Source organism: Prionailurus viverrinus, chromosome E1, assembly GCF_022837055.1.
Source record: "Prionailurus viverrinus isolate Anna chromosome E1, UM_Priviv_1.0, whole genome shotgun sequence".
NCBI lineage: Eukaryota > Metazoa > Chordata > Mammalia > Carnivora > Felidae > Prionailurus > Prionailurus viverrinus.
In genome coordinates this window covers 30,669,411-30,697,207 of record NC_062574.1, presented here as the reverse complement: position 1 = coordinate 30,697,207, position 27,797 = coordinate 30,669,411, and the positions used below count along the sequence as shown (strand labels likewise).

Genomic DNA, 27,797 nt, shown 5'->3' with positions numbered 1-27,797 from the left:
TTGTGTATGGTGTAAGAAAGTGGTCCAGGTTCATTTTCTGCATGTTGCTGTCCAGTTTTCCCAGCACCACTTGCTGAAGAGACTGTCTTTATTCCATTGGATATTCTTTCCTGCTTTGTCAAAAATTAGTTGGCCATACGTTTGTGGGTTCATTTCTGGGTTCTCTATTCTATTCCATTGATCTGAGCATCTGTTCTTGTGCCAGTACCATACTGTCTTCATGATTACAGCTTTGTAAAACAGCTTGAAGTCCGGGATTGTGATGCCTCCTGCTTTGGTTTTCTTTTTCAAGATTGCTTTGGCTATTTGGGGTCTTTTCTGGTTCCATACAAATTTTAGGATTGTTGTTCTAGCTGTGAAGAATGCTGGTGTTATTTTGACAGATATTGCATTGAATATGTAGATTGCTTTGGGTAGTATTGACATTTTGACAATATTTGTTCTTCCTATCCAGGAGCATGAAATCTTTTTCTATTTTTTGTGTGTCTTCTTCAATTTCTTTCATAAACTTTCTCTAGTTTTCAATGTATAGATTTTTCACCTCTTTGGTTAGATTTATTCCTAGGTATTTTATGGGTTTTGGTGCAATTGTAAATGGGATCAATTCCTTTATTTCTCTTTCTGTCACTTCATTATTGGTGTATAGAAATGTAACTGATTTCTGTGCATTGATTTTATATCCTGCCACTTTGCTGAATTCATGGATCAGTTCTAGCAGTTTTTTGGTGGAAATCTTTGGTTTTCCATATAGAGTATCAAGTCATCTGCAAAAAATGAAAGTTTGACCTCCTTCTGGCTGATTTGGAGGCCTTTTATTTCTTTGTGTTGTCTGCTGTGGCTAAGTCTTTCAATACTATGCTGAGTAACAGTGGCAAGAATGGACATCCCTGTCTTGTTCCTGACCTTAGGGGGGAAGCTCTCAGTTTTTCCCCATTGAGGATGATATTAGCATTGGGTATTTCATATATGGCTTTTATTTTTTATATATTTATTTTTAAAAAATTTAATCTTTATTTATTTTTGAGAGACAGAGACAGCGTGTGAACAGGGAGGAGCAGAGAGAGAGGGAGACACAGAATCTGAAGCAGGTTCTAAGCTCTGAGCCATCAGCACAGAGCCTGACATGGGACTTGAATTCACGAACTGTGAGATCACAACCTGAGCCGAAGTTGGACACTTAACCGACTGTGCCACCCAGGTGTCCCTCATATATGGCTTTTATGATCTCGAGGTATGATCCTTCTATCCCTACTTTCTTAATGGTTTTTATCAAGAAAGGATGCTGTATTTTGTCAAATGCTTTCTCTGCATCTATTGAGAGGATCGTGTTGTTCTTGTCCTTTCTTTTATTGATATGATGAATCACATTGATTGTTTTGTGGATATTGAACCAGCCCTGGATCCCAGGTATAAATTCCACTTGGTCGTGGTGAATAATTTTTTAAATATATTGTTGGATACAGTTGGCTAATATCTTGTTGAGGATTTTTGCATCCATGTTCATCAGGGAAATTGGTCTATAGTTCTCCTTTTTAGTGGGGTCTTTGGTTTTGGAATCAAAGTAATGCTGGCCTCATAGAAAGAGTTTGGAAGTTTTCCTTCCATTTCTATTTTTTGGAACAGCTTCAAGAGAATAGGTGTTAACTCTTCCTTAAATGTTTGGTAGAATTCTCCTGGAAAGCCATCCGGCCCTGGACTCTTGGTTTTTTTTTTGTTTTTTTTTAAAAAATTTTTTTTTTCAACGTTTATTTATTTTTTGGGGGACAGAGAGAGACAGAGCATGAACGGGGGAGGGGCAGAGAGAGAGGGAGACACAGAATCGGAAACAGGCTCCAGGCTCTGAGCCATCAGCCCAGAGCCTGACGCGGGCTCAAACTCACGGACCGCGAGATCGTGACCTGGCTGAAGTCAGACGCTTAACCGACTGCGCCACCCAGGCGCCCCCCTGGACTCTTGTTTTTTGGGGAGGTTTTTGATTACTAATTCAATTTCTTTACTGGTTATGGGTCGACTCAAATTTTCTATTTCTTCCTGTTTCAGTTTTGGTAGTTTATATGTTTCTAGGAATTTGTCCATTTCTTCCAGATTACCCATTTTATTGGTGTATAATTGCTTATAATATTCTCTTATTATTGTTTTTATTTCTGCTGTGTTGGTTGTGATCTATCCAACTTCGTTCTTGATTTTATTTATTTGGGTCCTTTCCTTTTTCTTTTTGATCAAACTGGCTAGTGTTTTATCAATTTTGTTAATTCTTTCAAAGAGCCAGCTTCTGGTTTCATTGATCTGTTCTGTGGTTGTTCTCTGGGGTCTGCTGGGACCAGGTGGCCTCACAGCCCCTACCAAATGTCGTTACAGCAGGGGAACCGCCTCTTTCCATGTGGCCTGAGGATCCCCAGACCTCACTCTGCTCCTGGGATTCACCTTTCCCACCAGAGCACTGCCAGGTATTGAGCTGTGGAGTTTCAGACTCTGCACTCCCTCTGTTTATAGAGTCTTAATGGAATTTAAACCCTCTCCTTCCTCCTTTCTCCCTTTTTAGTTCAGTCCCTGCAGCTGTTTCCACTTTTCCACTTTCTCTCCAGCTGCTTTTGGTGGGGGGTGATTTTCCCATACTCTCTCCCTATCTCCATCCTCTCTCCACAAACAAAAACATCTCCCTGCTCTCCACAGCTTCTCTCTCCCCCAGTTCACCTCTCCGCACCATGTACCTGCTGAGTTCTGTGGTTCAGGTTGTGCAGATTGTTGTGTCAATCCTCAAATAAGTTTTCTAGGTGTGTAGGATAGTTTTGTGTTGATCTGGTTGTATTTCACGGACACAAGACGCAAAAAAAAAAAAAAAAATCTTCCATGCTGTTCCGCCATCTTGGCTCCTCCCCTAAACAGAGACTTTAACACCATCTGAGGCTGTGTCCCATAGGCTCAAAGAGTTCTTTTTGTCAGGAAGAAGTCCCTTTCCTGATGGCAATTTACATTTACCAAACTCGTCAAAGACTGCTATTTAAAACAAAATACCAGACCCACCTGGGTGGCTCAATTGGTTAAGTATCAGACTCTTGATTTCTGCTCAGGTCATGATCCCATAGTTCATGGGATCAAGCCCTGTGTCAGGCTCTGCACTGTCAGCACAGAGCCTGCTTGGGATTCTCTCTCTCTCCCTCTCTCTCTGCCCCTCCCACCTACTTGTATTCTTTCTTCCTCTCAGAATAAATAAATAAATGTAAAAAAATAAAGAGAGTACTATTATTAAGTCATAGTGAAAAATATAGTTGTCATAGGTTGGAAGGGTTTGTGCTAGACCAGGCATAGTTTTTTCTCCCTAGAGGCAGATCTATAATAAAGTTTAAAATTTATATAATAAAGTTATAAAATAAATTTATAATAAAGTTTCTTGATGAGCACAGCATCTCAGCAAGTGGAGTGTTCTGGTGTACCTGTAAGTCACATGCAGTGCTCCTGGATTACAGCAAGGCTTTATTTACTTATTTATTTGAGAGAGAGCACAAGCAGGGGAGGGGCAGAGAGAGAGAGGGGGAGAGAGAGAGAGAGAGAGAGAGAGAGAGAGAATCCTAAGCAGGACTCATGCTTAATGCAGAGCCCAATGTGGGGCTTGATCCCATGACCTTGGGATCATGACCTCAGCCAATATCAAGAGTTGGGACGCTCACTCTGACTGAGCCACCCAGGAGCCCCACACAGCAAGGCGTTAAGAGACAGCATTATGTACCAGTGAATTCATTTTTCTGCCCACTCTGAACTCTAGATTCTTGACTTCTATAGTAAACTGATGTCTGTACAGCACAGGTTTTTCCATGTAAGAATATTTAGGGAAGTTCTTTGATGACTTTAAATAGAGGACACAAAAATTTGCTAAAATTGACTCTGAAATGAGAACTACACACATTTTAGTCCACATTAAATTAAACTGAAATATATGTAGCAACTGTTGTATCGAACGGAGTTTTTCAGATCAGCTCCAGATTTCTCTGCACGAGTGATAACACCTAACTGCGGTGGTTGATTCAATCTGGCCTCCTCTCTTCTTGCCTTGTCCCAGTTCTGCTGTTTCCCTCCGTGGTGTCCCGGAATATTTGGTTGAAGGCTATTGTTTCTGCTTTGGTATCTTATTACTATCTGAAGAGTGGTGGGTTTTTGTTTTTGTTTTTTGTCTTTGCATTTATTAGTGCTCAAAGTTCATTTCAAATACAGACTTGTGGAGGTTTTGCTTCCTTCCAGTGTGTTTAGTGGAATACTGGCTACCTGTTTGACTTAATTAACCCCAGGGATGGCTGCTTTAGTCACACTGTAGCCAACATCCCCAAGCATCTGGCCAGATCTTTAAGGAACTTAACTTCTTGTGCCATCTAGTGGCCAAGGCAGAGACTGCTAATGAAAGAAAAAGCCCAAAGCAAACTGGGGACAGTTATTTTTAATCAGCAAGAGAGTGTAACATAGGTAATAATATCAAATCACATCTCAGAACAATTCCTTGAGGTAGTCAGGACATACTCCCTTCATTTAAGAACATCTATTGTGCACTTACCCTATGCTGGCTGGGTGCTAGCTGCTTTGGAGCTTGATGATGTGATCAATAGTGAAACGACATTACATGCCTACTGTTAGAGAGCCCTAATGAAAAGAGGAATTATCAACTCCCTTTTAGGAGTGAGGAAAATGAAACTCAGAGAGGCAATGGAATTTGAATGAGCTCGTTCTCTTTCTCTCTCTCTGATCCTTCTGTCTCTCTTTCTTACTGCCTGAAGCTTAAATCAGGTCTGTACATAGAAAACCCTATGCTATATTCCATGGTGCATTTGAAACCCAGTCAGATAGGGATCCTGTGGACTCTCACTTGTATATACACTTATTTATAGCATAGTGCGTTTTGTCTGTTGACCTGGAGCATCACTTAACAATGCCAGATAAATATGTGTTAAATGCACTTCCAGGCGACTCAAGTTTATTCCATAAAACACCAAAATATTTTTGTATTTTAACTCTTCTGGATAAGAATTTATTTCTGATATCATACAGTGCCTTGCTTCCTCCAGAAAACGTAGCATCTTAAAGACTTAGCGCAGTTTTAAGTTTTAATAACTTTGGAGGTAAAAATGTCACACACTTACCAAAAAAAAATCACTGGCAGTTTAATTATGTTACAGTTGAGGACGGTGAGGCTTAGGGAAGTGACGTGTGTAAGGCCAGATGGTAAATGATAGAAATAAGACTTGAAACCAAGTTTTTTGAATTCTAATCTAGTGCTTTTTTTTCCACTGAAGCTCTTGACTAGATGGAATGGGAAATGACAGAGAGCTAGATGCCATGCTTGACAGAAAAGTGAGAACAGCAACAATAATGTAAACCAAATTGCAGCCCTTTGTACTCTTAAGTCTACTTAACCTAAAAATTTGCACTAACAAAACGTAGCTGACCTTATAACCTGCTGCCGTTCTCAGCTTCCCAGTTGGAATCTAGTGAGTGGCTCCTCTGGGATCTTCTGGAGAAGTACTGCCACATTTGATCACAGAGCAACTTCAGGATCTGTTTTTCCATTTGTACTGGGTTGAATAAGGCCCCCCTCCAGATTCATATCCACTTGGAAACTTAGAATGTGACCTTATTTAGAAATAGGTTCGGGGCACCTGGTGGCTCAGTCAGTTAAGATTCCAACTTCAGCTCAGGTCATGATCTTGTGGTCTGTGAGTTCGAGCCCTTGTGCGGGGCTCTGTGTGGAGGGCTCAGAGCCTGGAGCCTACTTCAGATTCTGTTTCCCTCTCTCTCTCTCTGCCCCTACCCTGCTCATTTATGTCTCTCTCTCTCTCTCACACAAAATGAATAAACATTAACAAAATTAAAAAAAAGAAATAGGGTTTTTGCAGATATAATTAGCTGAGTTAAGATGAGGTCATACTGGATAAGGATGGGCCTTAAATCCAATGACTCTGACCTCATAAGAAGGCTATGTGAAGACACGGATACACACACAGAGAAAAATACCATGAGGAAATGATGACACAGATTGGAGCGAGGTGTCTACAAGCCATGGGATGCCAAGGGTCGCTGGCAAGCAGCAGAAGCTAGGAGAGAGGCAGGGGGCAGATTCTCCGTCAGAGCCCCTAAAAGGAATCAACCCTGATGACACATTGCTTTCAGACTTCTAGTCTCCCCAGCTGTGAGAGAATACATTTCTGTTGCTTTACGTGACCCAGTGTGTGGCAATTTGTTACGGCACTCTTAGGAAACTAATACACCATCTATCTAATGCTTAGATAAAACCAGGGTTGGCTTGGAGCAAACCGTGAGGTATACAAAGTTCTTTTGGCACTTGCCCCTTCTAGCCCTGAGTTAGGTTTCTGGCTTCTTCTAGGGTATGGTTCCACGAAGAAAATGCCCGAGATCAAACAAAATTTTTGTATGTGAAATTTGCTTCCATAAAAAATAAACACAAGACCTTCAGTTTAAAATAGCAACTGGCTGGCAGTCCCTGATGTAGCCTTTTATATCTTCCCAGTAAAATTCCTTGGAAGACACAGAAAAATATAAAAAAACCTACAAAAGAAGTGAAAAACAGTGTAGCAGGGGATAATATTTTTAAGATGTTAAGTCATTGCTTCTCGCATTTCCCCTTCCCAAGAATTATTTGAACCCATTTCTCTTCTCCTTCATCATCCAGAATTTCTAAAGGTAGTGACTCTCAGGAGATATACAGCCTAGAAGAGTCAAATTCATCATCTTGAGCTCCTTTGTAGACTTCATAAATTTATACTAAAGTCCATAGACTTAGAGCCAGGCATTGTGGGGAGAGCAAAGACCATTTTTAAAATGATAAAATATTGGCTTTGTGCATCAAGAGACTAAGAGCACAGAATTGATACTGCAGGCCAAAATATAGCAAAGATAAAGTGAGGAATGTGAGCAACTTTCCTACTCTGAAGGCAATAAAAGTTGAAAGGGGGGATAAGAAGGGGGAGGTAACAAAAGCCTTGATGTTACTGAGCCCCTATATAGGCCCTTTCCTCCCCCCATATAGTTTTGTTGGTGGAGAGACTATAGAATCACCCAGATGGGGGGCGCCTGGGTGGCGCAGTCGGTTAAGCGTCCGACTTCAGCCAGGTCACGATCTCGCGGTCCGTGAGTTCGAGCCCCGCGTCGGGCTCTGGGCTGATGGCTCAGAGCCTGGAGGCTGTTTCCGATTCTGTGTCTCCCGCTCTCTCTGCCCCTCCCCCGTTCATGCTCTGTCTCTCTCTGTCCCAAAAATAAATAAAAAACGTTGAAAAAAAAAAATTAAAAAAAAAAAAAAAGAATCACCCAGATGGGCACTACAAAGCAAAAAGTGTTGGACTTTGATTCCAGAGTATATATCTGGAAAATTGTCAGGTTCTTGGAGAAGCCCCATGCCCTGTATAGCACTGAACAGCAATGGGCTGGAATTGTAGAGAACAATTTCCAAGAAAGGTGGCTAACTGGACAGACCAGGGCCACCTTACAACTGACGTCATGCCAAGAGGGTACAGGGAAAATAGTCAAGAGTTTCTAAGACTCCAACATGGGATTGAGATGGAAGAGTTGAGAGATCTCTGATTGAAAAGGGCTCATATTTCTCCCAAGGGCATAGAGTTGTCAGTTATGACGAGGAGATTGGGCATGGGCAATGATATAGCTGCTACAGAGTCTGATGTCTAAGAACAAATGAGATAAGCAACATCTGTAAGGAACGTTGAAGACAAATGATAACATGTAGACTCCATGTTCCTTCCCCAAAGCTGAGATAATACCTAAGACTCCACAAACTTAGGTGATTCCCAGAAAGAAGAAAGCAGGAAGAGGGGGAAACAGGAGAACCTAGAATTTGACTAAGTATTTACTTCCCCAAAGATGAAGGTTTAAATAAAGAATAGTTGATTTGCTTTTAATGGCAAGGTTGAATTTTCACCACTGGAAGACATGGGGACTTCTGAACTAATTTATTTCAGTTATAGAGAAATGAAGGAACTTGTCGCTGGGCTTATCTAATATACTATGTTCCAGCATCACACAGATAAGTTACAATTCAGTCAATGGTTACAGGACATATACTTTAGCTCAATACTTCAATCACAGGACCACACGTACAGGTATGTGTGCACACATGCATTAGAATAAGGCTGAAAGACAACCTAATACCAGAATTTGAGAAGACTGTTGACTAACTATAAGGTAGATGGAGCTGGATTGGTAACTATCTAAACAGTTTTCACTGCAGGCTTGCATTATGGGATAGAGAATATTTAAAGATAGTTGAACATTTCTGCAAACAATTCCACCATCTGCTCCTATATCATAGACTCAGGATTCATATAACCTCGTTGCTATTTTCCAAAGACAAGTCACTATCTCCACCCCATTATCAGCACCTTCAATCCAGGAGAAGTAAGTAGAGGGGGATGGGTGGTGGTGGTGGTGGTGTCTTTATATCATGGGCAGTTATTCCCCACAAGTAAAAGATAAAGATGTACAACGTGATGATTTGATATAAGTGATATCTCAACAAAACGGGGGGGGGGGTGAAAAAAGAAAAGAGAAGTTTTGTTTTGTTTTGAAATAAAGGTAGCAGAAAGAAAAGAGAAACTCCAAAAGAAGGCACAAGGGGCCGGAGAAAATTCCGTCTCAATAATAAAACTGTACCAGATGAATGCAAGGTCAGATCACACAGGTCTTGGTAAGCTATGCTAGAGAGATTGGATTTTATTCTAATTGCCATAGGAAACTATCAGAGAGATTTAAGTGGAGTGACAATGATCACACTTAATCTTAAAGAAACTCTGTGGCTTATGTGCAGAGAATGAATTATAGAAAGACAAGTCTGGGAGAGCAGAGAGGTCAGTCAAGGAGTCTACTGCAATGTTGCAGGTCAGATGGGGTGGTGGCATGGTCAAAGTTGTTGATGAAGATGTTAAGAAGTGACTTGGATTTGAGAAATATATGTCATACTTGTTTAGGCTTAGATGTAAGGGATGAGAGAAAGAGAGGCTTTTAGTCTGAGCTAGTGGGTATACGGGGGTACCATTTAGTGATATGGATGAGTGGTTTTGGGGATGGATCTTGAGTTCTTTTTGAGCTAAATCTGAAATTTTGAGGAGGCAGCTGGATATCTGAGTCTGGATCTTAGTGGGAAGAATGGTGCTGCACATACAGATTTTGGATTTGACATATGGGTAGTATTTACAGTCATGGAATTGGATGAGATGGGATTGGGAGAAAGTGTAGACAGGGAAGAGAAGAGGACCAGAGAGTATTCCAACATTTGGAGTATTCCAACATTGAGAAGCTGAGCAGAAAAAAAAAGGAGCCAACAAATGAGACAGAGAAGGAGTGTCAGTGAGGTAAGAGGAAAACCAGGGGAGCATGGTCTCAGGGAAATATAGGGAAAAGTGGATTTAAAAAAGGAAGTGACCAACTGAGTAAAAAAGGGATTGGTAACATGACAGTAGATAACTGACCATTAGTTTTGAGACCTGATAAAAACTGAAGGAATTTTTCATGGAGGAGTTAGGGTAAGGAATGAGATCTAAAAAAAGTAGATTGAGAAAAGAGATGAAAGTAAGAAAGTAGAGAATGTAAGCAAAGATAATTTTAAGGAGTCTGGCTGTGAAAGATTGCAGGAAAATAGAAAGTAGCTGGAGGGCAGTGTGAGAGTGAAAGACAAGGAGTTTTTGTTTATATGAGTGATATCAGAACATGTATGGGGGCCAATGGGAACAATCCAGCAGTGAAAAGGGAATTGATAACACAAGAGAAAAGGGAAAATTATAGGAGCAATTTTCTTGAGCACGGATGAGATCCAGAGTAAACATGGAAAGGATGGGTCCCAGCTAGGAGCAGGGACAATTCTTCCACTGTATCAAGCAAGGAGAAAAAATAAGTGAGCTCATAGTGGTCTTTTTTTTCCCCCAATGTTTATTTATTTTTGAGAAAAAGAGAGAGAGAGAGAGAGAACGCATGAGCAGGGGAGGGGCAGAGAGCGAAAGGGAGACACAGAATCTGAAGCTGGCTCCAGGCTCTGAGCTGTCAGCACAGAGCCCGATGTGGGGCCCAAACTCACAGACTGTGAGATCATGACCTGAGCTGAAATCAGACGCTCAACCAACTGAGCCACCCAGGTGCCCAGAGCTTAAAGTGGTCTTAATGGTGGGAAGAGGAGGTTTATTTCTTCTGATTCTTTCATTGTTGTTGTTGTTTTTTTCTTTTTCCTGCTCATGAATGAGTCAAAGTCATTAGCAGTGATTGAGTGAGAGAACTATGTGGTGCATGACACATGAAGAGAAGTTTTGAAATATTTATTTTGGGGAAAGAGAAGACAAATATCCTAGAGAAGTGGGGTAGGACCACTGGGCCCTGTTGAGTTCCCATGGAGATTTCTTGTTATGAATTTGATGTGAGATGTTTGGCTCCAAGTTGGTGGATAATTTAGCTAGGCAGATGAGTGGTTTAATGAAGTGAAAAAAACATAGGGTAAGGTCAATAAGGGTATTAGGAAGCAAATGGTTCTAATATTAGATCACAGCTTCTAAGTTGGATGGAAATGAGGACGTGGTGTGTGTGTGTGTGTGTGTGTGTGTGTGTGTTGACAAATGGTAGAGTCAATGCGATGGTGGTCACTATGCAGTCAAAGGAGAGTTGGAGTAGAGAATTGAGTACATGCACTGGGAGGATTAGAGGTGGGCATGATTGAAATTGAGATTTGGGAATGGACATAGTTATTGGTGATGGCAAGATCTAGGAAGAATGACTGAAGAGGAGGGATGGGCATATCTTTTCAGTTAGGGTAGGCAGAAATCTGCAGAGGCAGAATATTGTCGAAATTGCCAAGATGCATGAAAGACTAAGAGTGAAGAGAAGAATGTGAGCAGAGCACCAAAGCCTTGATGAGACAGGAGTGGTCAGCAGGTTGCTACATGAAAGTAAAATCAAGAGGTGTCTGGTGGTTAAATCTGATGACGTACCCTTCACAAGTGTAAGCCCACTAGTTTAGGATTTGGATGAAGGAAGGGGAAAAATATGTTAAGAAGTAGCAATTCAGGGTAACAAATCACCTATCTAGTTTCCCATGGCCGTTGTAAAATTAACACAAACTCTGTGGCTCGAAACAACAAAAATTTATTGTCTTACAGTCCTCAAGGTCAGAAGTCCAAAGTCAGTATTACCGAGCCAAAATCAAGGTGTTGGTAAGGCTGTGCTCGGTCTGGAGAGTCTAGCGCTCCATCTGGGGAGTCTAGGGAAGAATCTGCTGTCTCTTTCGCCTTTTGGAAGCTACTGGCATTCTTTAATTTATGGTTGCATCACTCCAGTCTCCAAAGCTTTCTCTGCCCTATCTTCATGTTGCCTTCTCTCTGTGTATAAAATCTCTTTTTGCCTCACTCAAAGTGATTGCATTTTGGGCCCATCCAGATAATCCAGGATAAACTCTTCATCTCAGGATCCTGAATTTAATGATGTCTGCAAAAATCAGCCTATAGGCTAACATTCACAGGTTCCAAAGATTGAGATGTGGATATCTTCTTGGAAGGTCATTTTTTTTTAGCCTAACACATGGGATTTGGGGGAAAAAAATCAGCTCTGTTTGAGAGGGCTGATGGGGAGCCAGTGACTTCAGGGATGGTCTGTTTCAATAAAAATAATACTGGTAATAGTAATTATAAAAATAATTTTTATTTAATAAAAATTATCTTTATATAAAATCTCAGGCTAGGGATGCCTTGGTGGCTCCGTCAGTTAAGTGTCCAACTCCTGATTTCAGCTCAGGTCATGATCTCACGGTTCCTGAGATCCAGCCCTGCATGGGGGTCCCTTGGAGACTGCTTAAGATTCTCTCTCTCCCTCTCTCACTATCCCTCCCAACCCCCCACCCCCACCCCAGGTGTGTGTGCACATGTGCACATACTCTGTCTCTCTTAAAAAATCAATCAAATCAAATCAAATCTCAGGCTATATGAACAAAAATCAGGAAAGGAAAAGATGAACAGAACTATGTTAAACTTCTCATCTTAAATAAGAAAACCTCAAAAGACATCACTTCGTAAACTTCAGCAATTAGACAGAAAAGGATTTTGTAGCTTGCTTTTGAAAATATTGAAAAGAACTGTTATAAAAAACTAATTGTACCATGGTGGTCACCCCTTTTCAGGGGTAGCAAATTTTATCACTTCCCTGCTCTGCCTTCTTTTCTTCTGCTCTCTTTCCCTTTTCTGGTTAGAAATGTTTCTTTCACACCCATGATGACATTCTAGATTTCCTTATCTGAATATCGTACCATCTGGAGGCATTCTGCATTCCTTTTGGCTTGGGACTTTTTATAACCTGTGATTAGGGTACGGATGGTTAAAGATGCCCACTTTATCCAATTTCCTATGTAGGATTTATGTAATGTTAGTATCCATTTATTTTGATATGTACATTGGACTTGGGAGGACGTGCGTGGATTTAAGGTGTATTCATGGCTCCAAGACAACAGATAATGCTCAGATGCAAGAAAACTTTGACGGTGCTAATTGTCAGGATGTCAAAAGGAACCCAGAGGGAAATACAGGCAGCAGATGGAACAACAGAAAATCCTGGTGGTTCTGCATTCAAAATACATCAAGAATCTAAACCTTTCTTACCACCTTCACTGCTTCCACTGTGCATCAAGCTATTGTACCTTCTGACATGCCTGTTGCAATTAGCTTGCTCATCTTACTGCTGACCCACCATCTATTACCAGCATGATAACCTGAGCCTGTAAAAAACAGAAGTCAGACAGTGTCCTTCCTTTGCTCAAAACCTTCTGATGATTTCCCATTTCACTCCAGCAAAAGCCAACATGCAAGGTGGCCTAAGGCACCTCCCTCCTCTCAGTTCCGGCCACTTTCCCCCTCACCTGCTCTACTCCAGCCACTTTTGTGTTTCTTGGACCCTCCAAGCCACTCTTATCTCTGGATCTCAACATCCGCTGTTCTTTCTGCCTGAAACGTTCTTCCTCCAATTACCTGCACAGCTTGTTCCCTCACTTCCTCAGGTCATTGCTAAAATGTGTCCTTAGCAGGGAGGCTTTCGGTGACCACTCCTTAGAAAGTAGTCCCCCTCCCTGCCCAGGGCGCTCCCTTCCTCCCTGATTCTTCTTCTTTATTTTCCATAGCCCATGCCCCATCTGACACATTCTAAGTGTTAGATGTGCGACCTCTACCCCGTCCCCACTAGAACGCAAGCTTCATGAGGGCAGGAGGTTTGTTTCAGACACGACTTCATCCTGGCACACTGCCCAGAACATGACACAGTGTAAGCATTGAGTACGTTTCTGGATGAATGAGCCATCCACAAATACACATCTTGCCTTGATAAAATCTCAGACCGTTTGTTATGAAATGATGGTCACGAGATGAGACCTCCTTGACAGGGGATTAGAGAAAATATTAAAATGAGAAGAAAGGACAACCTGAGTTATGTCCCTCTCAAGTTCATGTGTTGAAGGCCCTTGCCCCTAATACCTTAGAATGTGACCCTATTTAGGGGAAATGCCAGTGATGGGCATTGAGGAGGGCACTTGTTGGGATGAACACTGGGTGTTGTATGGAAGTGATGAGCCACGGAATCTACCCCCAAAACCAAGAGCACACTTTTCACACTGTGTGTTAGCCAATTTGACATTAAATTATATTTTTTAAAAAAAGAATATGACTTTATTTGGAGACAGTGTCTTTAATGAAGAGATTCAACTAAAACAAGGCCATTAGGGTTGCCCTGATCCAATCTGACTTGGATCTTTGTAAGAGAGGAAATTTGGATACTTAAGGAGACACCAGGAAAGTGCATGCACAGAGGAAAGGCCATGTGAAGACACAACAAGCAGGTGGCTGTGTGCAAGGCAAAGAGAGGGGCCTTAGGACAAACCTAACCTGCCAATACCCTGATCTGGGACTTCTCGCCTCCAGAATTATGAGAAAAAAATTTTCTGTTGTTCAAGCCACCCAGTCTGTGGTATTTTGTTACACACCCTAAGAAACTCATACACCTAATTTCAGGGAAAAATCATATTTTGAGTTGGTCTTCCAAGTGCCTGGGTCTCCTTATATGAAGCCAAATGGGAAACATGAATTTATTGAAGGTTTCTAAGGGTCCAGCGATTCCAGGAAGTTTATTATTACCAAGAGAGAAAGGTGTTCTGTTACTAGAAGCAACTGTCTAAAGCTGGATTGACTTCAACCCTTAAATAATGAAGGACCCCTATGAAGCAGGGCCCACTATCACTGTCATCCCCACGGAAACTGTTGGTGACCAAGGGCTTGCTACGTGCCACGTTCTTTCTCAACTGCTTTGTGTGTTGAGCCAGCCAATCCTAACAAGGATCTCTCACATCATTTTATAGGTGAGAAGATGGAGGCACTTAGAGGTTGAGAAACTTTCCCAGGGTCCTAGATTTTTGGTGGCAGAGCCAAGGTTTGAATCGAAGGAGTAGCTCTGGAGCCTGTGTTTTTAACTTCTGCACACTAGTTCCTTTCACGTATCTTCCCCTGTCTATGGAAAGACTTCTCTGCACATTTAGATTTGCTGGTCTCTGGCCTCCAGGGACAGGTTCTTAGCTTAGCCTTTTGAAAATATCCAGAGGGTTGAGATAACTTATGGAAAACTTGTAGATGAGTGACAGAATCAGACATTTATGTTAAGGTGGCAGGCTGGAGGGAAACATAGTTTGGCCAGTTAAGATGGATCTCTCTCTCTCATTTTTGTCCTCTTTTATTCATCAGACTTTCTTTGAGTGCCAGTCTGATGTCAAGAGCCGCCTTCCGTTAGGCATTTTTTTTTTTTAAAGGTTTCTATTTAGCGGCTCCTGGGTACCTCAATCGTTAAAGCATCCAACTCTTGATTTCGGCTCAAGTTATGATCTCACTGTTCATGAGTTCGAAACCCCCCATGCACTGACAGTGTGGAGCCTACCTGGGATTCTCTCTCTCTCCCTCTCTCTGCCCCTCCCCCCCAAAGTAAATAAATAAAAATTTTTTAAAAATTAAAGATTTTATTTTTGAGCAATCTTTACACCAGACCTGGGGCTTGAACTCATGACCCTGGGATCAACAGTCCCAAGCTCCTCTGATTAAGCCAGCCAGGCGCCCCTCCATTGGGTTTTTTTAAGACATTTCATCCTTTAATCTTCCAGCTCTGTGGGACTCAGAAGAGCAGTGCTCTGTTCTGAGTGTGGACTCAACCCTGGTTCCAGCATTGGAAGGAACTTGAGAATTTCTTGTGCCCTCTCCCTCTCTCCTGCTCTCTCCTTCTGTCTTCTTATCAGTTAACACTTGGCTCTAGGGGCTCAGGCGGGCAGCCAAATTCTGGGTTGGCCTCATTCTTTCCCCAGTAGTGGTATCTGCAGTCTCCCTCCCCGGCAGTAGGGGGCACCAGAAGACCACCACAACCCCGTGTGAAGGCTGAGGTTTAAGGTCCAATTTTCCTTCCCAGGCAAAGCAGGAAATGGACAAGTGGTTTTTGGATGATAATGGAGTTTTCTCATTTTCCACTTCTTTATATCACCAGTGACATTCTTTTGGAAACAACGGAAAAAAAATAAAATAATTCCCCCCCCCCCCCCCCAACATTGCATCAATCTCACTTCTCCCTCCTCTGTAATCTCTTCTCTGTTTCCAGGAACTGTTTTCCCCTATAACGCACTTGCTAGAATTATCTTCGGGGAATGCCCAAATCCCAAGATCCCACAAGCTTCAAGGACTTCCTCTCTGCTCACCTCATTTGGCTGGCCTTCAGCACACGAGTTCATTTTATTGGAAGCCTGAAAAATGAAATCATTTAGGAAGAAGATACCTTCTGAATCCCATGACACTCTCGAAAGGTGTCTTTTGGTTTGATGTGCTGTTTGGCAGATTTGTACTTTAAAATGGTGGTGGGGTGGGTTTCAGGAATGCGTTGTGTTTCTGCTGCATTTACATAATTTACCAACTAAAATAGACTTTTTACTGCCAAAAACATGAGAAAAAGAGAAAGGGAAAATTATTTGGGCCCATTGTCTCTGGCTGCTGTGGAAAATTTAAAGACCAAAGCTGCCATGCCAGAAACAACATTTTTCTCCTGGTAGGGACTGTCTAGTTTATTCAGAGCCATTAACTGCTGCAAATATGGTCTAATTACCAAGCATTTTATATTCAGCCAGGATACAATGAGCCATATTTTCTAGAAGTCAGGGAATGTCAGAGAAAGGAGGAATGAAGGTTAGTGCAGTCCACTAACTTTATAAACAGAAGCTCAGAGGCCTAAGGTCGCTCAGCTTGTTGGACACAGTAATGATTCTCAGTATGTGGCTCTTTCTCCCACACCTACTCTTATAGTTAGCTAAAGTAACTTGTCAGGGAAATTGCATTTTCTTGGGTTTGCCTGAAAACGAGGGTGGCCAATTCTAAAAAGGAATATATGTATATTTCTTCCTTGGAGAGAAATGTCTTTTGTGACCTCTTACCAAGAGAGGGCACCCTCTGAGCAGGAATTCTCTCTTCTAGATCATTTTACAGTTAGAAAAAAAATTGGCCATCCCTGATAGTTCACTGGAGATGGGAACTGCTAAGTTAGTAGCATCTATCCTCAGAAATCATTCAACTTATGAGGGGTGTCAGGAACCAAATTCTGTCTACTTTGCCCCAGAAGACTAATACTCATTTCTTTCTGAGTCTACATCTCTGTAGCTTTGTGTATGTGCTCACACTGGCCTCTGCCTGAAATGCCTTTTCTTTTCTTTTCCTTCTCCTCTAGTAAACTCCTAGGCCAAAGTTCTAAATTGTTCCCTTCACTTTTCTGCCTTCTTTCCTCTGTATCCCAGAACTTGTCACATCTCCAGATTAGAGCATGGATTCTCTCTTATTTTAGTGTGTCTTACTCTCTGGACTGTGAAACCCTTTGGAGCTTGGATTGTGTTATCTCAGTGTTATCTCCAGTGCCTAGTCTTAGGCAAGGCACATAATCAATGCCTGACAGGTGTTGGTTGTATGTATAAACACATAAATCAATACAATTATAATTGTTCACTAAAGGATTCATCATGGATGGATAGGATTATTTGAGGAAATCTTAAACCTAAAGCTTAATTGTTTTTGCTTTTTCAGCTAAGGTATTTCAAAGAAAATGTACTTTGGGTGTGCAGAAATGTAGGCAAAAGATACATGTGATAAAGGACTGTTATCCAAAATATACAAAGAATCCTTAAAACTCAACACTAAGAAAACAAACAAGAAATGGGTCAAAGACCTTAACAGACACCTCACCAAAGAAGATATGCAGATGGAAAATAAGCATATGAAAAGTACTCCACATCATGTGTTATCAGGGGAATGCAAATTAAAACAACAATGTGGTCTGTCTCTACACCAATTAGAATGGTGAAAATCTGGAAAACTGACACCACCCAATGCTGGCAAGAACGTGGAGAACAGGAACTCTCATTCATTGCTGTTGGGAATGCAAAACAGTAGTCACTTTGGAAGACAGTTTGGCCGTCTCTCTAAACAAAATTGTACTCTTACCATAGGATCTGGTAATCCTGCTCCTTGGTATTTAACCAAAGGAGTTGAAAACATGTGCACACAAAAATCTGCATGTGGATGTTTATAGAAGCTTTATTCAACCAGGATGTCCCTCAGTTCGCGAATGGATAAATAGGCTATGGTATATACATTCCACAGAGGAATAATATTTAGGAGTGACGTCACCAAGATGGTGACACAGTTCGTTCCTGACTTTGCTCCTCACAAGCAAAACAACTAACAGCTATTCGTGGACCAGACACTGCTGAGAGAACCCTAGAACCCGGGGTGGGGGTGTGGAGTGGGGGTAGTGGGGGTGAGCCCAGAGCACCCCCTGCGCCACAGAGGTGAGACAGCTCACCTTAGAAGGTAAGAGGTTGGGGTGCCTGGGTGGCTCAGTCGGTTGAGCCTCCGATTGACTTCGACTTAGGTCATGATCTCATGGTGTGTGGGTTCGAGCCCCACATCGGGCTCTGTGCTTACAGCTCAGAGCCTGGAGCCTGCTTCAGATTCTGTGTCTCCCTTTCTCTGTGTGCCCCTCCCCTGTTTATGCTCTGTCTCTCCTCTGTCTCTCAAAAATGAATAAATGTTAAAAAAAGTTAAAAAAAAAAAGAAGGTAAGAGACTGGCTGCTCTACCCCTCCCCCAGGCTAGCACAGCACCCCCAGGTGTCCTTGGACCTGTGTTTCCTCCAGGGGCCAGGAGGACCCGGGGGACATCTAGCTCCTTCAACTCGCTCCAGTCTTGCCCCATGGAGATTGTAGGGGAGCCTGGGGACTGGGCCACCAGGAATGTGATTGTGCCGGAGAAGGGGAAGGCTAGCTACACCCATTCAGGCCCACGGACCTGCACGACCCAGGTGGGGAGCAGTCTGCTCAGGGAACTATAGCCCTCCCACTGCTGAGTGTGGCCCCTGGAAGAGTATTCAGCACTAAAAAGAAACAAGCTATCAAGCCATTAAAAGACAGAGAAGAAACCTAAAAAGGCATATTACTAAGTAAAAAAAGCCCATCTGAAAAGGCTACATTATGTAGGATTCCATCTGCGGTGGTATCCCCTTATTGGTGAGATGCGTTTCAAGACCCCCAGGGAAGCCTGGCACCATATAGCAACTTATATATACTATGATAAAGTTTATTTTATAAATTAGGCACAGGAAAAGATTAATATAGTAACTAATAATAAAATAGAACAATTACAATAATACACTGCCATACAAGTATCTTATTGTACTGTACTCATCCATCTTCTTATGGTATGTGGAGCTGATAAAGTGCCTGTATGATGAGGCGAATGAGCTCAGTGACTTAAACGTGTGACTACAACATTAGGCTGCTAAGGACCTTCTGATAACATGTCAGAAGGATGATCATCTGCATCCAGACCAAGGTTGACCATGGGTAACTGAAACAGCAGAAAGTGAAAACGTAGATAAGGTGGGGGTGGGGTGGGGGTGGGTTACTATATATGACATTATGGAAAAGGCAAAACTATGGAGAAAATAAGAAAGATCAGTGGCTACTAGGGGTAGGGGTAGGGAAAAGTTGAATAGCCCGAGGACAGAGAATTTTTAGGGTGGTGAAAATACTCTATATGCTCTAATGATGGATACATGTCATTATACATTTGTCTAAATGCATGAATATAAACACCAAGAGTGAACCTGAAGGTAAACTATGGACTTTAGGCGATTATGATGTGTCAATGTTGGTTCATCCTTAGTAAAAAATGTACTATACTGGTGAGTGATGTTGATAATGATACAGGCTATGCATGTGTGGGGGCAAGGAGTGTATCTCTTCCCTTCCCTTCAATTTTGTTGAAAACCTAAGGCTGCTCTAAATCAATAAAGCCCGCCGCTCCCCCCCCCCCCCCAGCCCTTTTGTTTAAGGAAGAAATGTAGCCAAAGAGTTTTGGGTAAATAACTAGGACATTTGGGTAGAATTCAAGCCCTCTCACATACTACCTCTGTGACCCTAGGTGTCACTTAACCTCTCTGGATTTTAGTGGCCTCATTTGCACCTGTAGGGGACTTTTTCAGATGTTTGTTCTGGGTCTTTCTAGCACTAACTATTTAAAATTTCATGAGTTAGAACTCATAGACATTGATATTTATTCAAAGAGAAAAAGGAAGTATTGGTCAGAACTATCCTTTTCCTAACTATACCTAACTATGGCACAAAAGAGATATCCATGCACAGACATTAAAACACGGAACATGGTTAATTTTTGAAAAAGCTGGTTGTTTTGGGGCACGTGGGTGGCACAGTAGATTAAGCGTCCAGCTTTGGCTCAGGTCATGATCTCACAGTTTGTGAGTTCGAGCCCCGCGTTGGGCTCTGTGCTGACAGCTCAGAGCCTGGAACTTGTTTCAGATTCTATGTCTCCCTCTCTCTCTGCTCTTTCCCCACTCATGCTCTGTCTCTCTCTCCTTCAAAAATAAAAAAAATATTTTCAAAAATTAAAAAAATTAATAAATATAAAAGCTAGTTGTTTTAAAAAATAATTAGCTGAATTTCATCCAACAACTGGTAACTAATTTTCTGTTAAAAATATTTAATACAGGGGCACCTGGTTGAGTGCCCGACTCTTGATTTCAGCTCAGTTCATGATCCCAGGGTTGTGGGATCAAGTCCTCTATCAGGCTCTGTGCTGAGTGTGGAACTTGCTCAAGATTACTTTCTCTCTCTGCCCCTCTTCCCCAGCTCACCTGTTTGTGTGTGTGTGTGTGTGTGTGTGTGTGTGTACACATATATATTTATTTATATACATATATATTTATTTACACATATTTATATACACCTATATATTTAATATAGTATTTAAATGTAACTTTTCCTCTTAAATAAGTTAACCTATGTGGATACAGTTCAGGTATAGCAGATGAGTCTTCATTGAGTACATCATTGGCCATTTTGTTGAGTCAACTGAGGGTGGTTTCCAACATCTCCAACATTCATGAAAGATCCCAAGACAGACCTTTGAGAATGAGATAGTTAACTGATAGCTCACCATCAAGCTGCTGAGCTCTCCCCCAAAAGCCAAGTGAAAGAAGAGAAACAAAATGAGAAGGTTTGATCTACCAAAACAACAAAGCTTTATTACCACCCCCCCCCCCACCCCAAGGATCTCTAAACTCCACTGGGATTTGGCAAAAGATCATTTGAGTGGAGTTCATGTAATGATGACAGGAATACAGGTGGGCTTTCCAGAGGTTGCCTGGGGCAGTAAAGGTCAGTGTTAGTGGTGACTTGGGGACACGAGAGATGAGGTTTGCAAGTGAATTTAGCTCAGGAATGTGAAAGCAGCTAGTATTGCTCTCTGAATTCACAACCTCAGAATGGAGTTGTCTTCAAATTCCCTCACTGCCATTTGTAGACCAAGCCCTGGGCTTCTCTTTTGGCAGTTGAAGTATTAGTGGAGGCAGAAAGTCTTCTTGGGGATGGAAATCTAAGAGGCTGTAGAGGTAATTAGTGCAGATGGCTCCAGGAGGAGAAAGGAAAGTAGAAATAATTGCTTGGATGTAGAACTCCTCCTTTGGGGACTGTCCAAGGAAAGAGAAAAAGTGTTTTTTTTTTTGTTTGTTTGTTTTGTTTTGTTTTCATCCTTCTCCCTTAGGTAAGTTTACAGTATATTTAAGCAGCCCAGGCTCAGGGAATAAAGCAGAGGTATCCTATTTGGGCCTACCTAATAATAATAATGCATTTTTCTTGGCTGTCCATGGTCATATCCATGGTTCAGATTGGACTTCCAGATTCCGTTTCTATCTCCTTCTAACCCATCCTTCTAAATCAACATCTTTTTTTTTATCCATTGCAGTCTCTGTGAACCTTTGCTGGATCTTTATCAGTCATAGATTATAGGCCAAACATCTCAATCATGCTAGGAACTTCAAAATCCCAACACTGCCCACTTTTCCTTTTCTCCTGCAGATTCACCTACATATGAAGCTTACCATTGTGTCCTGTTCAAGTGGTGGTTGCTCATAGGTTCATGCCCTTGCCTTCCAGGAATGCCCTCTCTCTGCTGTTGCCTTGGAGGATCCCCATGAATTCTTAAAAACGTGCTCCATTTGTCATCTTCTTTGGAAGTTTTTGTATCTCCCCAAGTCTGAGGCCTTTATACCTTCTTAGATGGTCTTAGCATTGTGTATACACAGGCATCTATTTCTGTTTTCATTTCTCTTTCTCTAACTAAATTGTGACCATTTAGTATTTGTTGTCAGGCCCTGCCCTTGCCAGTGTCAGTCATAGGGTTGGTAGAGTCCATATTTGCAGAATAAGTGAATTTCTTGGCACTTAACTTTTGGTCTTAATGAAGGGGGAATGTTGTTTGAATTGCCTATGTACTGAGAGAAATAAATACTGAAGGAAAAAACACTTAAAGTATCTTTTCCTTTGACATTCAGGTCTATTTTGCATAGACAAATGTTATTTTGACTGCACGTCAGAACTCAGTCACTGTTTTACATAAACATGGCCCTGTAGTAGACATAATTGTCTAGGAAATGGAATGTAACCCTAATAATAAACTAAGAGAACACAGTAGTCCTGAATGGGTCCCAAGCAGGAGCTAAACACACCAGACAATGGTAAGATAACATTATAGATGATGAGATAACAGGCAGGGATATTTGCTGTCACTTGGAAGAAGTATTTCTCCATTGTGTGGGAACAGATCATTCAAATGTAACCCAAGTGGTAGGTGTGCATATGTCCCTGGCCCCTCATTTTCTGGCCTCAACCTTTATTTCAAAATCCAAATAAGATATTGCCTTGGAAAAAAATCCCACCTGTGAATTTTTGTGGAGATCCTTGGTTTTTGTCCATGCTTCAGTATGCTTCCTGCACAGTGCTCTTGGTTTCAGCCGTGACTTTTTCTCTTTTATTGAAGTTTTGTGGGAACTGAAGGGATTACAGTGTCACACCAGATAGACAGCAACCTAAAACTGAACATTAGATACTGTCGTCCTGAAATTCCCTCCTACTGGTTGGTTATATGGAGGTTATGTGGAGGACTGGCCTTCCTTCTTGTATCTTCTGCTTATCTCTTCACATTGTCCTGCTTGGGTTGCCTGCTGGGATTAAAAGTCCTTCTCACCTAATTGTGTAGAGTGATTCACTTACAGTTTTCCATATTCTTCCAGACTATTGCCTGAGGTGGGGTGGGGTAGGTGCTCGCAATGAGGTTCAACACAATTAATATTTACTTCTCTAAATAAACAGCTTCACTTCTAATTGGAGCACAGTCTACTTTTGTGCTAAATAGCAGTTTTAATTTTCTGAACAGCCATAGGAATAGCTGCTTATTAGACTCAGAATTTTCTAGAGCCAAGAACGTAGAAGCCCAGAAAGTCTGATTTGGAAACAATTTAACCAGATAGGATGTATGTTTTCTTTCTTTTTCTTTTTTTTTGTCCATATGTTTTCAACAGTTTACTCTCATTATTTGAAATCCAGATGTGTAAGACTATGGCCTAAGCCATTGTCATAGCATGGATACTGAGCCATAAATGAGTCATAAATGAGTCAGGTGCTACCTGCAGGCTTTAGTCAGTCCTTGTCTTCCTTATTCAACAATGCTTGAAGTCCTTCCAGGTTAATGATTTACTTTTGGTGGAACTGAACTTGAATGTATCAAAGTACTATCATTAAATATATTCATCCTCAATTACAATTATAAACTTGACCAACAAACTTTGTGGAATTTGTAGCTAGTAGTGATCAGACGTAATAGCAATGGGACACCCATTGTGAGCTAATCTTTTAAAAAATACTCAAGAATAATGAAAATAACAACATAACAGCAGCTATAATTAACCAAGTATTCATATGTGCCAGGCACTCTTCTAGCACTTTCTGTGTACAGCTGCCTCAGAACAACCGTACCATGCATGAGGTAGATGCAATTAGCATCCCCATCATACAGATGAGGAAATAAAGGCACAAAAACTTTAACAACATGTCTAAGGACGGGAGGTTTAGCATGGATCTGTTAGACTACACTTGGTCTGTGGGTCTCATTTTGGATTTTCTCTATTCCAGATGAGATGAAGAGATGAAGACCCAAAGAAGTGAAAACATTTGCAAAGATGTGGACTCATCAGCACCCATTTTGGTGCTCTTTGCATTATCACATCTGCTCCCCTTTCCCCAAAGGGCTTTAGAGTTTCCGTTTCTACAGAAAGGGATGTGTGTTCTGCAGCTATCTGGAGGTAGTCAACAAACAGTAGCCAAGGTGCTCCAGTGACTGTTTGGTTTGTCTGTTACTAGGAACATCTTGCCATTAGTTTCAGAAAAGAATTAATTATTATGTATTAATCTGTGCCTGATTCAGGAATGCAGTTGGGCATTACATTAAAGAGCCACTTCTCTGTCTGATCAAATGACAAGTTAATTCAGAAAAAAAGGGGGGAAAAGCAAAAAGATTTCCCCATTAAATTTTCAATTCAATTGAAAAAACAGTCAATTTAGCAGCAGCAAAAAAATTTTTTGTTGCTAATAACAGCAATCAGTTTGAATTAGTCTAAATGAGGAAGGAGAATTTAACGGCATAGGAAGGTGGCCCGGAAGCCAATGACAGGAATGCAGTTATGATTCAAAAGGCACTAGAAGGCCAAAAAGGAGCTCAGAAGACAGACTTTCTTTATATTTTGTTTCCACTTGTCTTTGCAAATGCTTTTCATTTGGGTGTCTCTGTAGCAACTAATGCTGAGATATTTTCTACTTGTCTACTTGTAGAATAAAGGCTGTGCCCCAGGTTTCAAATTTATGTAGTTTTCATATAAATGAACCCACACTGAAATCTCACTCAGTCACAGAGCCCCCGAGGAGGGGCTCTGACTGGCTGTTTGGTTCTGGTGCTCAGCCACTGCCCATCAACTGAATCCTAAGTGACAGTGTTGTATAACAAAATATGGCTCCCAGAGTCCCATCCTGATGACTCAGGAGCTCAGATTGGAGAGCTGTTCTCAGAGAAGACTGACTTGTGAGCAGAGCAGACACCACCATGTAAACTAGGTCTCTGTGTGAACTGGCTCTTAAAAATTTAAGGACTTTGTCAAACTTAGGGACAGTGCCTCTTCTATCCAGCTAGGTATATTTTTAGACTAGATTGTAGAGTATGTAATTAGGACAGCAAATTTAAAAGTCAACCTGAATCAACCAAATGTTAATTTGAGTTTTCTGTAAACCAAAAAATATAACGGATTCCAAAGCGAAGTGGAAGTGTTTTGGATTATTCTTGACACCACACCCATAATTTGTGAGAATAATTGAGATGTATCCAAGCTTTTAGCCTTGCTGATGATGCTTATGATTTAGCTTAAATTAGACTACTACATAGCCTGCTGTAATTGATGGTCAGATCCTTGGAGACTGTGGGGTTTTTGGATGCCCGTACATAATTACATGAATCAATCTGGGGGATGCATAAGTAGAGAAAGAGGAAATTCTTGTCATATTCCTTCCCAATGTATCCTTTGTATTCTCCTAGGTCCTGAAAGAAACCTCAGGGATCATCCATTAAGATCCCTTCTTCAGATGGAAAGTGAAACACAGAGAGAGGAGTTGACTAGTTCAGTGTCAGATGACGTATTGAGTCACAGATCCAGGGTTAAAATCCTTGATTCCTGTCTTCTTTTTATTATGTCTTACTATTAATAATAGGATTCGTAAGACACATGGTGCCATTGCTAGCAAGTTATATTTTCACTAGTTTTTAAATGACCTTAACTAACATCTGGACTTCACTTTATCAGTCTTTTTTTTTTTTTTTTTTTTTTTTTGGCCCTGAGCATAAATGCTTTGGATAATTTTCCGGCCAATTCAACTAACCTGTAATGATAAGTCAGCAGCACAGATGATTAAATATCAGAGAAAAAATTTCTTTTCTCTCTCTGTTGTTTTGGCAGACGACTAGATTTAAGTTTTCTTAACTGCAGAAGGAAAAACAGCAAACATATGCTTTGCAACTGGAGGAAATTTGTTTTTCACTAAGAAATTTCATTAAGAAATCTGTAAGGACAACTTTCTACAACTATGATTTTGTGTGTTAGAACCATGAGAATACATGACCCACAATATCTTTTATCTTTTTTTCCTGCACTCCATGAAGGCAGGCCCCAAGGAAACCTGGTCTTTAGCTTTGAAATTAAATACTGGTTCATAGATTTATGTGTGCACATATTCTTTCTCCTTTCATTGTTCACAATGGACAAAGAGGAAATATGACTAAAGAGATTTTACAGATCCAAAGATGGCCATGCTAAATTCCAATATGCATTCTCAATTCCAAATAATTTGGGAAATGAAGCATGATGATAAACAGGAAATTGAAAGAAAAAAAATTGAGTGCAATGTGCCAACCTCACTTGGCCAAATAGTGTGGGGTTAGAGTTCTGAATTCCTGGGTTGCAATTTGTCCAAGTTTTAGATATATATTGCATTAATTTGCTTTTTCAATTTGACAAAATAGATTATTTGATTCTTAAATGGTCCTTTAGTTTTGATTTCAAGATCAAGTTTTTAAAAGGACTTACTGGGAAGACAAAGCTCTCCAGTGATTATAATTAAAAAATTGTTTTAAATTAAAATTACTGTGAAAGAAAAGCAGAGTTATATTGTTAAAACATGAAAAAGGACTACAAGGGTCCTGTTTCCTGACATTGAGTCATGATCCCCAGGAGCGGAAACTTTAAATTCTAGCTGACTCTTGAATTTTATGTCCATATTTCTAATATGCTGAAAAAATATTGTTTTACAATTATTAAAAATAATTTTACTGGTTGGCTTTTTGTACACAGCATTCCTAACTCCCATCCTCCTGAGGTACAGGTGTGACAATATTTGCATGGTCATAATATTGTGAGCATCAGATTTTGGCTTATCAAACAATTGTAATATTGGGAAGGTAGGGGTTAAGAAATGTGTATGTATATGTATAAATGAGGGATGTTAATATATATAGATCTACATACTTTTTGTCTATCATCAGTGGATGGAAATGATATATAAGATTGAAAAAATAAAGATTCAGTGTCTAAAAAAAGAAAAGGAAGAAGGCTGCTGGGCAGACTCTGCTTTTTGGTGAATGTATTTGGTTTTAAATAAAATGTACATTTTAAAAACATAATCAAAGAAATACATGTATCATACATACATAATCAAAGAAACATTACAAGTTTCTGTTTTGAATAAGCTTTTGTTTTTTCCCCAGAATTATCACTGTCTTAGAATTTTTAAAATTTGATCTGAGAGAGAGAGAGAGAGAGAGAGAGAGAACCCCAAGCAGGCTCCATGCTCAGTGTGGACCCTGATGCAGGGCTTGATCCCATGACTCTGGGATCATGACACGAGCCAAAATCAAGAGTTGGATGCTCAGCCAAACTCTCTACTGGAGTTGCATGTCATTTCTCAGGACAAACATTTTAGATACTATCTGTTCTATTTTTTTCCCCAGAGTCACCCCTGGTTGGAATTTTCTAGCTTCTTATGCCAGTCTTAACAGGTTTCTGGGCTTAATGACCAGCTGGCATCCTGGGACTTCCTTCACCTTCATTCTGGGAACTTCTTCTTCCCCCTCTTGTGTGGGATCCTTTGTTTCCTGGATCCTCTCCATTGGGCTACTTTCTCATTTTGTGTGGTGCATTTTTCAGACATTTGTTGAGAAAAGGTGTTTGCCAGTTTAATTTCTTGAGACAGTATTTCACATTGGAAAACATTAAAAAAATTTTTAATTTAATGTTTATTTATTTTTGAGAGAGAGACAGCACAAGCGGGGGGTGGGGGGAGAGAGTGAGAGGCAGAATCTGAAGCAGGTCCAGGCTCTGAGCTGTCAGCACAGAGCCCAAAATGGGGCTCAAATACATGAACCATGAGATCATGACCTGAGCTGAAGTCAGAGCCTTAACCAACTGAGCCACCCTGGCGCCCCATTTTTTTTCACATCTGAAAACATTTTTATTCTATTCTCTTACATGGTTAGTGTGTGTGTGTGTGTGTGTGTGTGTGCATGCGCATGTGTGCACATTCTTATTCAAGAGTTAATTCATTTGAATTTTGAAGATGTTGTTTCTTCATCCTCTAACATTAAGTGTTTCTCTAAAGAAGTCTAACAATATGATCCACAATCTTATATTTATATTCTATTTAAAAAATGTTTATTTATTTATTTTGAAAGAGAGAGAGTTCAGGGGAGAGGCAGAGAGAGGAGAGAGAGAATCCCAAGCAGGCTCCCTGCTGTCAGCACAGAGCCCAGGCAGGGC

The 27,797-nt window shown here is 40.9% G+C and overlaps 1 long non-coding RNA gene across 1 annotated transcript in view; it reads left to right on the top strand.

The window, feature by feature from the left end:
• LOC125152175 (uncharacterized) overlaps positions 1–25,168 on the top strand; it is a 59,423-nt gene extending 34,255 nt beyond the window's left edge. Inside the window, exon 3 of the long non-coding RNA XR_007147071.1 lies at positions 25,028–25,168. This is a non-coding gene — a long non-coding RNA (uncharacterized LOC125152175). The remainder of the gene's footprint in view (positions 1–25,027) is intronic.
• The last annotated feature ends 2,629 nt before the right edge of the window (positions 25,169–27,797 follow it).